Source organism: Vulpes vulpes, unplaced genomic scaffold (assembly GCF_048418805.1).
Source record: "Vulpes vulpes isolate BD-2025 unplaced genomic scaffold, VulVul3 u000000749, whole genome shotgun sequence".
NCBI lineage: Eukaryota > Metazoa > Chordata > Mammalia > Carnivora > Canidae > Vulpes > Vulpes vulpes.
In genome coordinates, this window is record NW_027325752.1 from 25,258 (window position 1) to 37,915 (window position 12,658).

At 76.0% G+C, this 12,658-nt stretch overlaps 7 non-coding genes across 7 annotated transcripts; all 7 read left to right on the forward strand.

The window, feature by feature from the left end:
• The first annotated feature begins 533 nt into the window (after positions 1-533).
• Positions 534-652, forward strand: LOC140596884 (5S ribosomal RNA). Its single transcript, XR_011998754.1, has one exon. It is a non-coding gene; the product is annotated as a 5S ribosomal RNA (ribosomal RNA).
• Positions 653-2,325: 1,673 nt separating this feature from the next.
• On the forward strand, positions 2,326-2,444 carry LOC140596886 (5S ribosomal RNA). The gene has a single exon (XR_011998756.1). It is a non-coding gene; the product is annotated as a 5S ribosomal RNA (ribosomal RNA).
• A 1,670-nt stretch (positions 2,445-4,114) lies between these two features.
• On the forward strand, positions 4,115-4,233 carry LOC140596887 (5S ribosomal RNA). Its single transcript, XR_011998757.1, has one exon. It is a non-coding gene; the product is annotated as a 5S ribosomal RNA (ribosomal RNA).
• Positions 4,234-5,890: 1,657 nt separating this feature from the next.
• On the forward strand, positions 5,891-6,009 carry LOC140596888 (5S ribosomal RNA). The gene has a single exon (XR_011998758.1). It is a non-coding gene; the product is annotated as a 5S ribosomal RNA (ribosomal RNA).
• A 1,661-nt stretch (positions 6,010-7,670) lies between these two features.
• On the forward strand, positions 7,671-7,789 carry LOC140596889 (5S ribosomal RNA). The gene has a single exon (XR_011998759.1). It is a non-coding gene; the product is annotated as a 5S ribosomal RNA (ribosomal RNA).
• A 1,673-nt stretch (positions 7,790-9,462) lies between these two features.
• Positions 9,463-9,581, forward strand: LOC140596890 (5S ribosomal RNA). The gene has a single exon (XR_011998760.1). It is a non-coding gene; the product is annotated as a 5S ribosomal RNA (ribosomal RNA).
• A 1,676-nt stretch (positions 9,582-11,257) lies between these two features.
• On the forward strand, positions 11,258-11,376 carry LOC140596891 (5S ribosomal RNA). Its single transcript, XR_011998761.1, has one exon. It is a non-coding gene; the product is annotated as a 5S ribosomal RNA (ribosomal RNA).
• The last annotated feature ends 1,282 nt before the right edge of the window (positions 11,377-12,658 follow it).

Sequence of the window (12,658 nt, forward strand, 5' to 3'; positions counted from 1 at the left end):
TGTGTGTGTGTGTGTGTGTGTGTCTGTCTGTCTGTCGTGGGCACCTGTGTCTGTGTCCCTGCCTGTCCGAGGATGGGGTCCGGCGGCGCGGGCGGCCCCGGCTTGGCTTTGAGCCAGGCCGGCTGAAGAACAGGAGAGGCCAGGGGTCGTCCGGAGCCGGCCGGCGCCGGCCCGCGGCACCCCCCCAGCCAGTGAGCGGTCCGAGGTGGGGCGGCGTGCCATCCGGGGAGCCGAGCGGCGGCGACGCGCCCGCCAGGCCGGGGACGGGAGCGCGCCCGGGCTCCGGCGACAGCCTCCGCTCCGGGGTGCGGGAGGCGTCTTGGCCCCCACCCCCCCCGCCCGGCCCGGGGCAGGCGCCCTCCGCCACCCCGGGCGCGGCGCGGGAGGCGGTCAGTCAATCAATCAGTCGGGCCGGCAGGCGAGCATGCAGGCGGGCTGGCGCGATCGGGCGGGCGGAGGGCTGAGGAGCGGCGGGCGCCTGGCCCGGAGAGGCGCAGAGCAGGCTCTTGGGGCGCCCAGCGGCAGCCGCGGACGTCTACGGCCATACCACCCTGAACGCGCCCGATCTCGTCTGATCTCGGAAGCTAAGCAGGGTCGGGCCTGGTTAGTACTTGGATGGGAGACCGCCTGGGAATACCGGGTGCTGTAGGCTTTTTTTCCTCGGCCTTTTGCCTGCCTTCCTGTCTGTCCCTTGGCCGCCAACGCCCCCTCGACCAACGCGGCGGCGGCGGCGGCGGCGGCGGCGGCGGCGGCGGCGGCGGCGGCGGCGCCCCCCTCCGGGCGACCCGTGGCATGGCCCCCGCCCCGCCGGAAGCACCGCAGGGCGCCGCGGAGCACCGAGGGCGCCGGCTGCACGGGCAGGAGGCCACACACATGCACCACCTCCTCTTCCTCTCAAGCCCTTCACCCTCGCAGCCCGCCCTTCAAGCACACCCACCCACGTCCTAGCCGGCCGCGCGTCCCAGGGCGCCGCGGGGGCCCGAAGGCGGCCGACGGAGGGGACGGGGCGACAGCAGGAACCTCGGGGCCGGGGCGGGGAGGGGGCGGTCGCTGGGGGGAGCCGGGCGGGGGCTGGATCCCGTCTCCGCAGGCCTGCGAGCCCCTCCGGGGGGCCGGGGCGGGGCTTTGGGGGCCGGGGCCGGGGCGGGGCTTTGGGGGCCGGGGCCGGGGCCGGGGCCCTCCTCGCCCCGCCCCAATCTCCGCCCCCAGGCCCGCCCCCAGCCCCTAGCAATTCCCTGGCACCGCCCCCAGCCTCCAAGCCACCCAGCCACCCGCAACCCCCCCCACCTTCGGCCCGGGCCCGCCTGCACCTTCTCTCCGAAGGACATGCCCTGCCTCCCCCGCGGACCACCGTCCCTTCGGCCCTCAGCCACGACGTCCACGCTCCGCGGGCCCGGGACACCAGATGGCCCGACCGCCCGGGGCCTCAGGCCCCGTTGGCACCGGGCTGCGCGCTCCGCGGCCCCGCAACAGCCAAGGCCACAGCGACGCGGGGGCGGCCGGCACCCATGCCGAAAAGGGCCGCGCGCAACACAGCAAGAGACACAAGAGAGACTCGCTCCGCGCCTGGGCGTGGGCGCCGCGCACGCAACACAGGCACACGGTCCCGCGGCGGTTCGGCTGATGGGCAGGAATGGGGGCAGAACGGCATCCCTGACACCGTGGCTGCAGGGCCCGCGGCTGCCAGGGCTCCTAAGGCAGCTCCAGGGCCTGCGCCCCTCCGGCGGGGTGGCTGCCTCGCCCCCACAGGCCTTGTGGCCCAGCTCCGAGTGCCCGTGTCCCTCCGTCTGTGTGTGTGTGTGTGTGTGTGTGTGTCTGTCTGTCTGTCGTGGGCACCTGTGTCTGTGTCCCTGCCTGTCCGAGGATGGGGTCCGGCGGCGCGGGCGGCCCCGGCTTGGCTTTGAGCCAGGCCGGCTGAAGAACAGGAGAGGCCAGGGGTCGTCCGGAGCCGGCCGGCGCCGGCCCGCGGCACCCCCCCAGCCAGTGAGCGGTCCGAGGTGGGGCGGCGTGCCATCCGGGGAGCCGAGCGGCGGCGACGCGCCCGCCAGGCCGGGGACGGGAGCGCGCCCGGGCTCCGGCGACAGCCTCCGCTCCGGGGTGCGGGAGGCGTCTTGGCCCCCACCCCCCCCGCCCGGCCCGGGGCAGGCGCCCTCCGCCACCCCGGGCGCGGCGCGGGAGGCGGTCAGTCAATCAATCAGTCGGGCCGGCAGGCGAGCATGCAGGCGGGCTGGCGCGATCGGGCGGGCGGAGGGCTGAGGAGCGGCGGGCGCCTGGCCCGGAGAGGCGCAGAGCAGGCTCTTGGGGCGCCCAGCGGCAGCCGCGGACGTCTACGGCCATACCACCCTGAACGCGCCCGATCTCGTCTGATCTCGGAAGCTAAGCAGGGTCGGGCCTGGTTAGTACTTGGATGGGAGACCGCCTGGGAATACCGGGTGCTGTAGGCTTTTTTTCCTCGGCCTTTTGCCTGCCTTCCTGTCTGTCCCTTGGCCGCCAACGCCCCCTCGACCAACGCGGCGGCGGCGGCGGCGGCGGCGGCGGCGGCGGCGGCGGCGGCGGCGCCCCCCTCCGGGCGACCCGTGGCATGGCCCCCGCCCCGCCGGAAGCACCGCAGGGCGCCGCGGAGCACCGAGGGCGCCGGCTGCACGGGCAGGAGGCCACACACATGCACCACCTCCTCTTCCTCTCAAGCCCTTCACCCTCGCAGCCCGCCCTTCAAGCACACCCACCCACGTCCTAGCCGGCCGCGCGTCCCAGGGCGCCGCGGGGGCCCGAAGGCGGCCGACGGAGGGGACGGGGCGACAGCAGGAACCTCGGGGCCGGGGCGGGGAGGGGGCGGTCGCTGGGGGGAGCCGGGCGGGGGCTGGATCCCGTCTCCGCAGGCCTGCGAGCCCCTCCGGGGGGCCGGGGCGGGGCTTTGGGGGCCGGGGCCGGGGCGGGGCTTTGGGGGCCGGGGCCGGGGCCGGGGCCCTCCTCGCCCCGCCCCAATCTCCGCCCCCAGGCCCGCCCCCAGCCCCTAGCAATTCCCTGGCACCGCCCCCAGCCTCCAAGCCACCCAGCCACCCGCAACCCCCCCCACCTTCGGCCCGGGCCCGCCTGCACCTTCTCTCCGAAGCACATGCCCTGCCTCCCCCGCGGACCACCGTCCCTTCGGCCCTCAGCCACGACGTCCACGCTCCGCGGGCCCGGGACACCAGATGGCCCGACCGCCCGGGGCCTCAGGCCCCGTTGGCACCGGGCTGCGCGCTCCGCGGCCCCGCAACAGCCAAGGCCACAGCGACGCGGGGGCGGCCGGCACCCATGCCGAAAAGGGCCGCGCGCAACACAGCAAGAGACACAAGAGAGACTCGCTCCGCGCCTGGGCGTGGGCGCCGCGCACGCAACACAGGCACACGGTCCCGCGGCGGTTCGGCTGATGGGCAGGAATGGGGGCAGAACGGCATCCCTGACACCGTGGCTGCAGGGCCCGCGGCTGCCAGGGCTCCTAAGGCAGCTCCAGGGCCTGCGCCCCTCCGGCGGGGTGGCTGCCTCGCCCCCACAGGCCTTGTGGCCCAGCTCCGAGTGCCCGTGTCCCTCCGTCTGTGTGTGTGTGTGTGTGTGTGTGTGTCTGTCTGTCTGTCGTGGGCACCTGTGTCTGTGTCCCTGCCTGTCCGAGGATGGGGTCCGGCGGCGCGGGCGGCCCCGGCTTGGCTTTGAGCCAGGCCGGCTGAAGAACAGGAGAGGCCAGGGGTCGTCCGGAGCCGGCCGGCGCCGGCCCGCGGCACCCCCCCAGCCAGTGAGCGGTCCGAGGTGGGGCGGCGTGCCATCCGGGGAGCCGAGCGGCGGCGACGCGCCCGCCAGGCCGGGGACGGGAGCGCGCCCGGGCTCCGGCGACAGCCTCCGCTCCGGGGTGCGGGAGGCGTCTTGGCCCCCACCCCCCCCGCCCGGCCCGGGGCAGGCGCCCTCCGCCACCCCGGGCGCGGCGCGGGAGGCGGTCAGTCAATCAATCAGTCGGGCCGGCAGGCGAGCATGCAGGCGGGCTGGCGCGATCGGGCGGGCGGAGGGCTGAGGAGCGGCGGGCGCCTGGCCCGGAGAGGCGCAGAGCAGGCTCTTGGGGCGCCCAGCGGCAGCCGCGGACGTCTACGGCCATACCACCCTGAACGCGCCCGATCTCGTCTGATCTCGGAAGCTAAGCAGGGTCGGGCCTGGTTAGTACTTGGATGGGAGACCGCCTGGGAATACCGGGTGCTGTAGGCTTTTTTTCCTCGGCCTTTTGCCTGCCTTCCTGTCTGTCCCTTGGCCGCCAACGCCCCCTCGACCAACGCGGCGGCGGCGGCGGCGGCGGCGGCGGCGGCGGCGGCGCCCCCCTCCGGGCGACCCGTGGCATGGCCCCCGCCCCGCCGGAAGCACCGCAGGGCGCCGCGGAGCACCGAGGGCGCCGGCTGCACGGGCAGGAGGCCACACACATGCACCACCTCCTCTTCCTCTCAAGCCCTTCACCCTCGCAGCCCGCCCTTCAAGCACACCCACCCACGTCCTAGCCGGCCGCGCGTCCCAGGGCGCCGCGGGGGCCCGAAGGCGGCCGACGGAGGGGACGGGGCGACAGCAGGAACCTCGGGGCCGGGGCGGGGAGGGGGCGGTCGCTGGGGGGAGCCGGGCGGGGGCTGGATCCCGTCTCCGCAGGCCTGCGAGCCCCTCCGGGGGGCCGGGGCGGGGCTTTGGGGGCCGGGGCCGGGGCGGGGCTTTGGGGGCCGGGGCCGGGGCCGGGGCCCTCCTCGCCCCGCCCCAATCTCCGCCCCCAGGCCCGCCCCCAGCCCCTAGCAATTCCCTGGCACCGCCCCCAGCCTCCAAGCCACCCAGCCACCCGCAACCCCCCCCACCTTCGGCCCGGGCCCGCCTGCACCTTCTCTCCGAAGCACATGCCCTGCCTCCCCCGCGGACCACCGTCCCTTCGGCCCTCAGCCACGACGTCCACGCTCCGCGGGCCCGGGACACCAGATGGCCCGACCGCCCGGGGCCTCAGGCCCCGTTGGCACCGGGCTGCGCGCTCCGCGGCCCCGCAACAGCCAAGGCCACAGCGACGCGGGGGCGGCCGGCACCCATGCCGAAAAGGGCCGCGCGCAACACAGCAAGAGACACAAGAGAGACTCGCTCCGCGCCTGGGCGTGGGCGCCGCGCACGCAACACAGGCACACGGTCCCGCGGCGGTTCGGCTGATGGGCAGGAATGGGGGCAGAACGGCATCCCTGACACCGTGGCTGCAGGGCCCGCGGCTGCCAGGGCTCCTAAGGCAGCTCCAGGGCCTGCGCCCCTCCGGCGGGGTGGCTGCCTCGCCCCCACAGGCCTTGTGGCCCAGCTCCGAGTGCCCGTGTCCCTCCGTCTGTGTGTGTGTGTGTGTGTGTGTCTGTCTGTCTGTCGTGGGCACCTGTGTCTGTGTCCCTGCCTGTCCGAGGATGGGGTCCGGCGGCGCGGGCGGCCCCGGCTTAGCTTTGAGCCAGGCCGGCTGAAGAACAGGAGAGGCCAGGGGTCGTCCGGAGCCGGCCGGCGCCGGCCCGCGGCACCCCCCCAGCCAGTGAGCGGTCCGAGGTGGGGCGGCGTGCCATCCGGGGAGCCGAGCGGCGGCGACGCGCCCGCCAGGCCGGGGACGGGAGCGCGCCCGGGCTCCGGCGACAGCCTCCGCTCCGGGGTGCGGGAGGCGTCTTGGCCCCCACCCCCCCCGCCCGGCCCGGGGCAGGCGCCCTCCGCCACCCCGGGCGCGGCGCGGGAGGCGGTCAGTCAATCAATCAGTCGGGCCGGCAGGCGAGCATGCAGGCGGGCTGGCGCGATCGGGCGGGCGGAGGGCTGAGGAGCGGCGGGCGCCTGGCCCGGAGAGGCGCAGAGCAGGCTCTTGGGGCGCCCAGCGGCAGCCGCGGACGTCTACGGCCATACCACCCTGAACGCGCCCGATCTCGTCTGATCTCGGAAGCTAAGCAGGGTCGGGCCTGGTTAGTACTTGGATGGGAGACCGCCTGGGAATACCGGGTGCTGTAGGCTTTTTTTCCTCGGCCTTTTGCCTGCCTTCCTGTCTGTCCCTTGGCCGCCAACGCCCCCTCGACCAACGCGGCGGCGGCGGCGGCGGCGGCGGCGGCGGCGGCGGCGCCCCCCTCCGGGCGACCCGTGGCATGGCCCCCGCCCCGCCGGAAGCACCGCAGGGCGCCGCGGAGCACCGAGGGCGCCGGCTGCACGGGCAGGAGGCCACACACATGCACCACCTCCTCTTCCTCTCAAGCCCTTCACCCTCGCAGCCCGCCCTTCAAGCACACCCACCCACGTCCTAGCCGGCCGCGCGTCCCAGGGCGCCGCGGGGGCCCGAAGGCGGCCGACGGAGGGGACGGGGCGACAGCAGGAACCTCGGGGCCGGGGCGGGGAGGGGGCGGTCGCTGGGGGGAGCCGGGCGGGGGCTGGATCCCGTCTCCGCAGGCCTGCGAGCCCCTCCGGGGGGCCGGGGCGGGGCTTTGGGGGCCGGGGCCGGGGCGGGGCTTTGGGGGCCGGGGCCGGGGCCGGGGCCCTCCTCGCCCCGCCCCAATCTCCGCCCCCAGGCCCGCCCCCAGCCCCTAGCAATTCCCTGGCACCGCCCCCAGCCTCCAAGCCACCCAGCCACCCGCAACCCCCCCCACCTTCGGCCCGGGCCCGCCTGCACCTTCTCTCCGAAGCACATGCCCTGCCTCCCCCGCGGACCACCGTCCCTTCGGCCCTCAGCCACGACGTCCACGCTCCGCGGGCCCGGGACACCAGATGGCCCGACCGCCCGGGGCCTCAGGCCCCGTTGGCACCGGGCTGCGCGCTCCGCGGCCCCGCAACAGCCAAGGCCACAGCGACGCGGGGGCGGCCGGCACCCATGCCGAAAAGGGCCGCGCGCAACACAGCAAGAGACACAAGAGAGACTCGCTCCGCGCCTGGGCGTGGGCGCCGCGCACGCAACACAGGCACACGGTCCCGCGGCGGTTCGGCTGATGGGCAGGAATGGGGGCAGAACGGCATCCCTGACACCGTGGCTGCAGGGCCCGCGGCTGCCAGGGCTCCTAAGGCAGCTCCAGGGCCTGCGCCCCTCCGGCGGGGTGGCTGCCTCGCCCCCACAGGCCTTGTGGCCCAGCTCCGAGTGCCCGTGTCCCTCCGTCTGTGTGTGTGTGTGTGTGTGTGTGTGTCTGTCTGTCTGTCGTGGGCACCTGTGTCTGTGTCCCTGCCTGTCCGAGGATGGGGTCCGGCGGCGCGGGCGGCCCCGGCTTGGCTTTGAGCCAGGCCGGCTGAAGAACAGGAGAGGCCAGGGGTCGTCCGGAGCCGGCCGGCGCCGGCCCGCGGCACCCCCCCAGCCAGTGAGCGGTCCGAGGTGGGGCGGCGTGCCATCCGGGGAGCCGAGCGGCGGCGACGCGCCCGCCAGGCCGGGGACGGGAGCGCGCCCGGGCTCCGGCGACAGCCTCCGCTCCGGGGTGCGGGAGGCGTCTTGGCCCCCACCCCCCCCGCCCGGCCCGGGGCAGGCGCCCTCCGCCACCCCGGGCGCGGCGCGGGAGGCGGTCAGTCAATCAATCAGTCGGGCCGGCAGGCGAGCATGCAGGCGGGCTGGCGCGATCGGGCGGGCGGAGGGCTGAGGAGCGGCGGGCGCCTGGCCCGGAGAGGCGCAGAGCAGGCTCTTGGGGCGCCCAGCGGCAGCCGCGGACGTCTACGGCCATACCACCCTGAACGCGCCCGATCTCGTCTGATCTCGGAAGCTAAGCAGGGTCGGGCCTGGTTAGTACTTGGATGGGAGACCGCCTGGGAATACCGGGTGCTGTAGGCTTTTTTTCCTCGGCCTTTTGCCTGCCTTCCTGTCTGTCCCTTGGCCGCCAACGCCCCCTCGACCAACGCGGCGGCGGCGGCGGCGGCGGCGGCGGCGGCGGCGGCGGCGGCGGCGGCGCCCCCCTCCGGGCGACCCGTGGCATGGCCCCCGCCCCGCCGGAAGCACCGCAGGGCGCCGCGGAGCACCGAGGGCGCCGGCTGCACGGGCAGGAGGCCACACACATGCACCACCTCCTCTTCCTCTCAAGCCCTTCACCCTCGCAGCCCGCCCTTCAAGCACACCCACCCACGTCCTAGCCGGCCGCGCGTCCCAGGGCGCCGCGGGGGCCCGAAGGCGGCCGACGGAGGGGACGGGGCGACAGCAGGAACCTCGGGGCCGGGGCGGGGAGGGGGCGGTCGCTGGGGGGAGCCGGGCGGGGGCTGGATCCCGTCTCCGCAGGCCTGCGAGCCCCTCCGGGGGGCCGGGGCGGGGCTTTGGGGGCCGGGGCCGGGGCGGGGCTTTGGGGGCCGGGGCCGGGGCCGGGGCCCTCCTCGCCCCGCCCCAATCTCCGCCCCCAGGCCCGCCCCCAGCCCCTAGCAATTCCCTGGCACCGCCCCCAGCCTCCAAGCCACCCAGCCACCCGCAACCCCCCCCACCTTCGGCCCGGGCCCGCCTGCACCTTCTCTCCGAAGGACATGCCCTGCCTCCCCCGCGGACCACCGTCCCTTCGGCCCTCAGCCACGACGTCCACGCTCCGCGGGCCCGGGACACCAGATGGCCCGACCGCCCGGGGCCTCAGGCCCCGTTGGCACCGGGCTGCGCGCTCCGCGGCCCCGCAACAGCCAAGGCCACAGCGACGCGGGGGCGGCCGGCACCCATGCCGAAAAGGGCCGCGCGCAACACAGCAAGAGACACAAGAGAGACTCGCTCCGCGCCTGGGCGTGGGCGCCGCGCACGCAACACAGGCACACGGTCCCGCGGCGGTTCGGCTGATGGGCAGGAATGGGGGCAGAACGGCATCCCTGACACCGTGGCTGCAGGGCCCGCGGCTGCCAGGGCTCCTAAGGCAGCTCCAGGGCCTGCGCCCCTCCGGCGGGGTGGCTGCCTCGCCCCCACAGGCCTTGTGGCCCAGCTCCGAGTGCCCGTGTCCCTCCGTCTGTGTGTGTGTGTGTGTGTGTGTGTGTCTGTCTGTCTGTCGTGGGCACCTGTGTCTGTGTCCCTGCCTGTCCGAGGATGGGGTCCGGCGGCGCGGGCGGCCCCGGCTTGGCTTTGAGCCAGGCCGGCTGAAGAACAGGAGAGGCCAGGGGTCGTCCGGAGCCGGCCGGCGCCGGCCCGCGGCACCCCCCCAGCCAGTGAGCGGTCCGAGGTGGGGCGGCGTGCCATCCGGGGAGCCGAGCGGCGGCGACGCGCCCGCCAGGCCGGGGACGGGAGCGCGCCCGGGCTCCGGCGACAGCCTCCGCTCCGGGGTGCGGGAGGCGTCTTGGCCCCCACCCCCCCCGCCCGGCCCGGGGCAGGCGCCCTCCGCCACCCCGGGCGCGGCGCGGGAGGCGGTCAGTCAATCAATCAGTCGGGCCGGCAGGCGAGCATGCAGGCGGGCTGGCGCGATCGGGCGGGCGGAGGGCTGAGGAGCGGCGGGCGCCTGGCCCGGAGAGGCGCAGAGCAGGCTCTTGGGGCGCCCAGCGGCAGCCGCGGACGTCTACGGCCATACCACCCTGAACGCGCCCGATCTCGTCTGATCTCGGAAGCTAAGCAGGGTCGGGCCTGGTTAGTACTTGGATGGGAGACCGCCTGGGAATACCGGGTGCTGTAGGCTTTTTTTCCTCGGCCTTTTGCCTGCCTTCCTGTCTGTCCCTTGGCCGCCAACGCCCCCTCGACCAACGCGGCGGCGGCGGCGGCGGCGGCGGCGGCGGCGGCGGCGGCGCCCCCCTCCGGGCGACCCGTGGCATGGCCCCCGCCCCGCCGGAAGCACCGCAGGGCGCCGCGGAGCACCGAGGGCGCCGGCTGCACGGGCAGGAGGCCACACACATGCACCACCTCCTCTTCCTCTCAAGCCCTTCACCCTCGCAGCCCGCCCTTCAAGCACACCCACCCACGTCCTAGCCGGCCGCGCGTCCCAGGGCGCCGCGGGGGCCCGAAGGCGGCCGACGGAGGGGACGGGGCGACAGCAGGAACCTCGGGGCCGGGGCGGGGAGGGGGCGGTCGCTGGGGGGAGCCGGGCGGGGGCTGGATCCCGTCTCCGCAGGCCTGCGAGCCCCTCCGGGGGGCCGGGGCGGGGCTTTGGGGGCCGGGGCCGGGGCGGGGCTTTGGGGGCCGGGGCCGGGGCCGGGGCCCTCCTCGCCCCGCCCCAATCTCCGCCCCCAGGCCCGCCCCCAGGCCCGCCCCCAGCCCCTAGCAATTCCCTGGCACCGCCCCCAGCCTCCAAGCCACCCAGCCACCCGCAACCCCCCCCACCTTCGGCCCGGGCCCGCCTGCACCTTCTCTCCGAAGGACATGCCCTGCCTCCCCCGCGGACCACCGTCCCTTCGGCCCTCAGCCACGACGTCCACGCTCCGCGGGCCCGGGACACCAGATGGCCCGACCGCCCGGGGCCTCAGGCCCCGTTGGCACCGGGCTGCGCGCTCCGCGGCCCCGCAACAGCCAAGGCCACAGCGACGCGGGGGCGGCCGGCACCCATGCCGAAAAGGGCCGCGCGCAACACAGCAAGAGACACAAGAGAGACTCGCTCCGCGCCTGGGCGTGGGCGCCGCGCACGCAACACAGGCACACGGTCCCGCGGCGGTTCGGCTGATGGGCAGGAATGGGGGCAGAACGGCATCCCTGACACCGTGGCTGCAGGGCCCGCGGCTGCCAGGGCTCCTAAGGCAGCTCCAGGGCCTGCGCCCCTCCGGCGGGGTGGCTGCCTCGCCCCCACAGGCCTTGTGGCCCAGCTCCGAGTGCCCGTGTCCCTCCGTCTGTGTGTGTGTGTGTGTGTGTGTGTGTCTGTCTGTCTGTCGTGGGCACCTGTGTCTGTGTCCCTGCCTGTCCGAGGATGGGGTCCGGCGGCGCGGGCGGCCCCGGCTTGGCTTTGAGCCAGGCCGGCTGAAGAACAGGAGAGGCCAGGGGTCGTCCGGAGCCGGCCGGCGCCGGCCCGCGGCACCCCCCCAGCCAGTGAGCGGTCCGAGGTGGGGCGGCGTGCCATCCGGGGAGCCGAGCGGCGGCGACGCGCCCGCCAGGCCGGGGACGGGAGCGCGCCCGGGCTCCGGCGACAGCCTCCGCTCCGGGGTGCGGGAGGCGTCTTGGCCCCCACCCCCCCCGCCCGGCCCGGGGCAGGCGCCCTCCGCCACCCCGGGCGCGGCGCGGGAGGCGGTCAGTCAATCAATCAGTCGGGCCGGCAGGCGAGCATGCAGGCGGGCTGGCGCGATCGGGCGGGCGGAGGGCTGAGGAGCGGCGGGCGCCTGGCCCGGAGAGGCGCAGAGCAGGCTCTTGGGGCGCCCAGCGGCAGCCGCGGACGTCTACGGCCATACCACCCTGAACGCGCCCGATCTCGTCTGATCTCGGAAGCTAAGCAGGGTCGGGCCTGGTTAGTACTTGGATGGGAGACCGCCTGGGAATACCGGGTGCTGTAGGCTTTTTTTCCTCGGCCTTTTGCCTGCCTTCCTGTCTGTCCCTTGGCCGCCAACGCCCCCTCGACCAACGCGGCGGCGGCGGCGGCGGCGGCGGCGGCGGCGGCGGCGGCGGCGGCGCCCCCCTCCGGGCGACCCGTGGCATGGCCCCCGCCCCGCCGGAAGCACCGCAGGGCGCCGCGGAGCACCGAGGGCGCCGGCTGCACGGGCAGGAGGCCACACACATGCACCACCTCCTCTTCCTCTCAAGCCCTTCACCCTCGCAGCCCGCCCTTCAAGCACACCCACCCACGTCCTAGCCGGCCGCGCGTCCCAGGGCGCCGCGGGGGCCCGAAGGCGGCCGACGGAGGGGACGGGGCGACAGCAGGAACCTCGGGGCCGGGGCGGGGAGGGGGCGGTCGCTGGGGGGAGCCGGGCGGGGGCTGGATCCCGTCTCCGCAGGCCTGCGAGCCCCTCCGGGGGGCCGGGGCGGGGCTTTGGGGGCCGGGGCCGGGGCGGGGCTTTGGGGGCCGGGGCCGGGGCCGGGGCCCTCCTCGCCCCGCCCCAATCTCCGCCCCCAGGCCCGCCCCCAGCCCCTAGCAATTCCCTGGCACCGCCCCCAGCCTCCAAGCCACCCAGCCACCCGCAACCCCCCCCACCTTCGGCCCGGGCCCGCCTGCACCTTCTCTCCGAAGGACATGCCCTGCCTCCCCCGCGGACCACCGTCCCTTCGGCCCTCAGCCACGACGTCCACGCTCCGCGGGCCCGGGACACCAGATGGCCCGACCGCCCGGGGCCTCAGGCCCCGTTGGCACCGGGCTGCGCGCTCCGCGGCCCCGCAACAGCCAAGGCCACAGCGACGCGGGGGCGGCCGGCACCCATGCCGAAAAGGGCCGCGCGCAACACAGCAAGAGACACAAGAGAGACTCGCTCCGCGCCTGGGCGTGGGCGCCGCGCACGCAACACAGGCACACGGTCCCGCGGCGGTTCGGCTGATGGGCAGGAATGGGGGCAGAACGGCATCCCTGACACCGTGGCTGCAGGGCCCGCGGCTGCCAGGGCTCCTAAGGCAGCTCCAGGGCCTGCGCCCCTCCGGCGGGGTGGCTGCCTCGCCCCCACAGGCCTTGTGGCCCAGCTCCGAGTGCCCGTGTCCCTCCGTCTGTGTGTGTGTGTGTGTGTGTGTGTGTCTGTCTGTCTGTCGTGGGCACCTGTGTCTGTGTCCCTGCCTGTCCGAGGATGGGGTCCGGCGGCGCGGGCGGCCCCGGCTTGGCTTTGAGCCAGGCCGGCTGAAGAACAGGAGAGGCCAGGG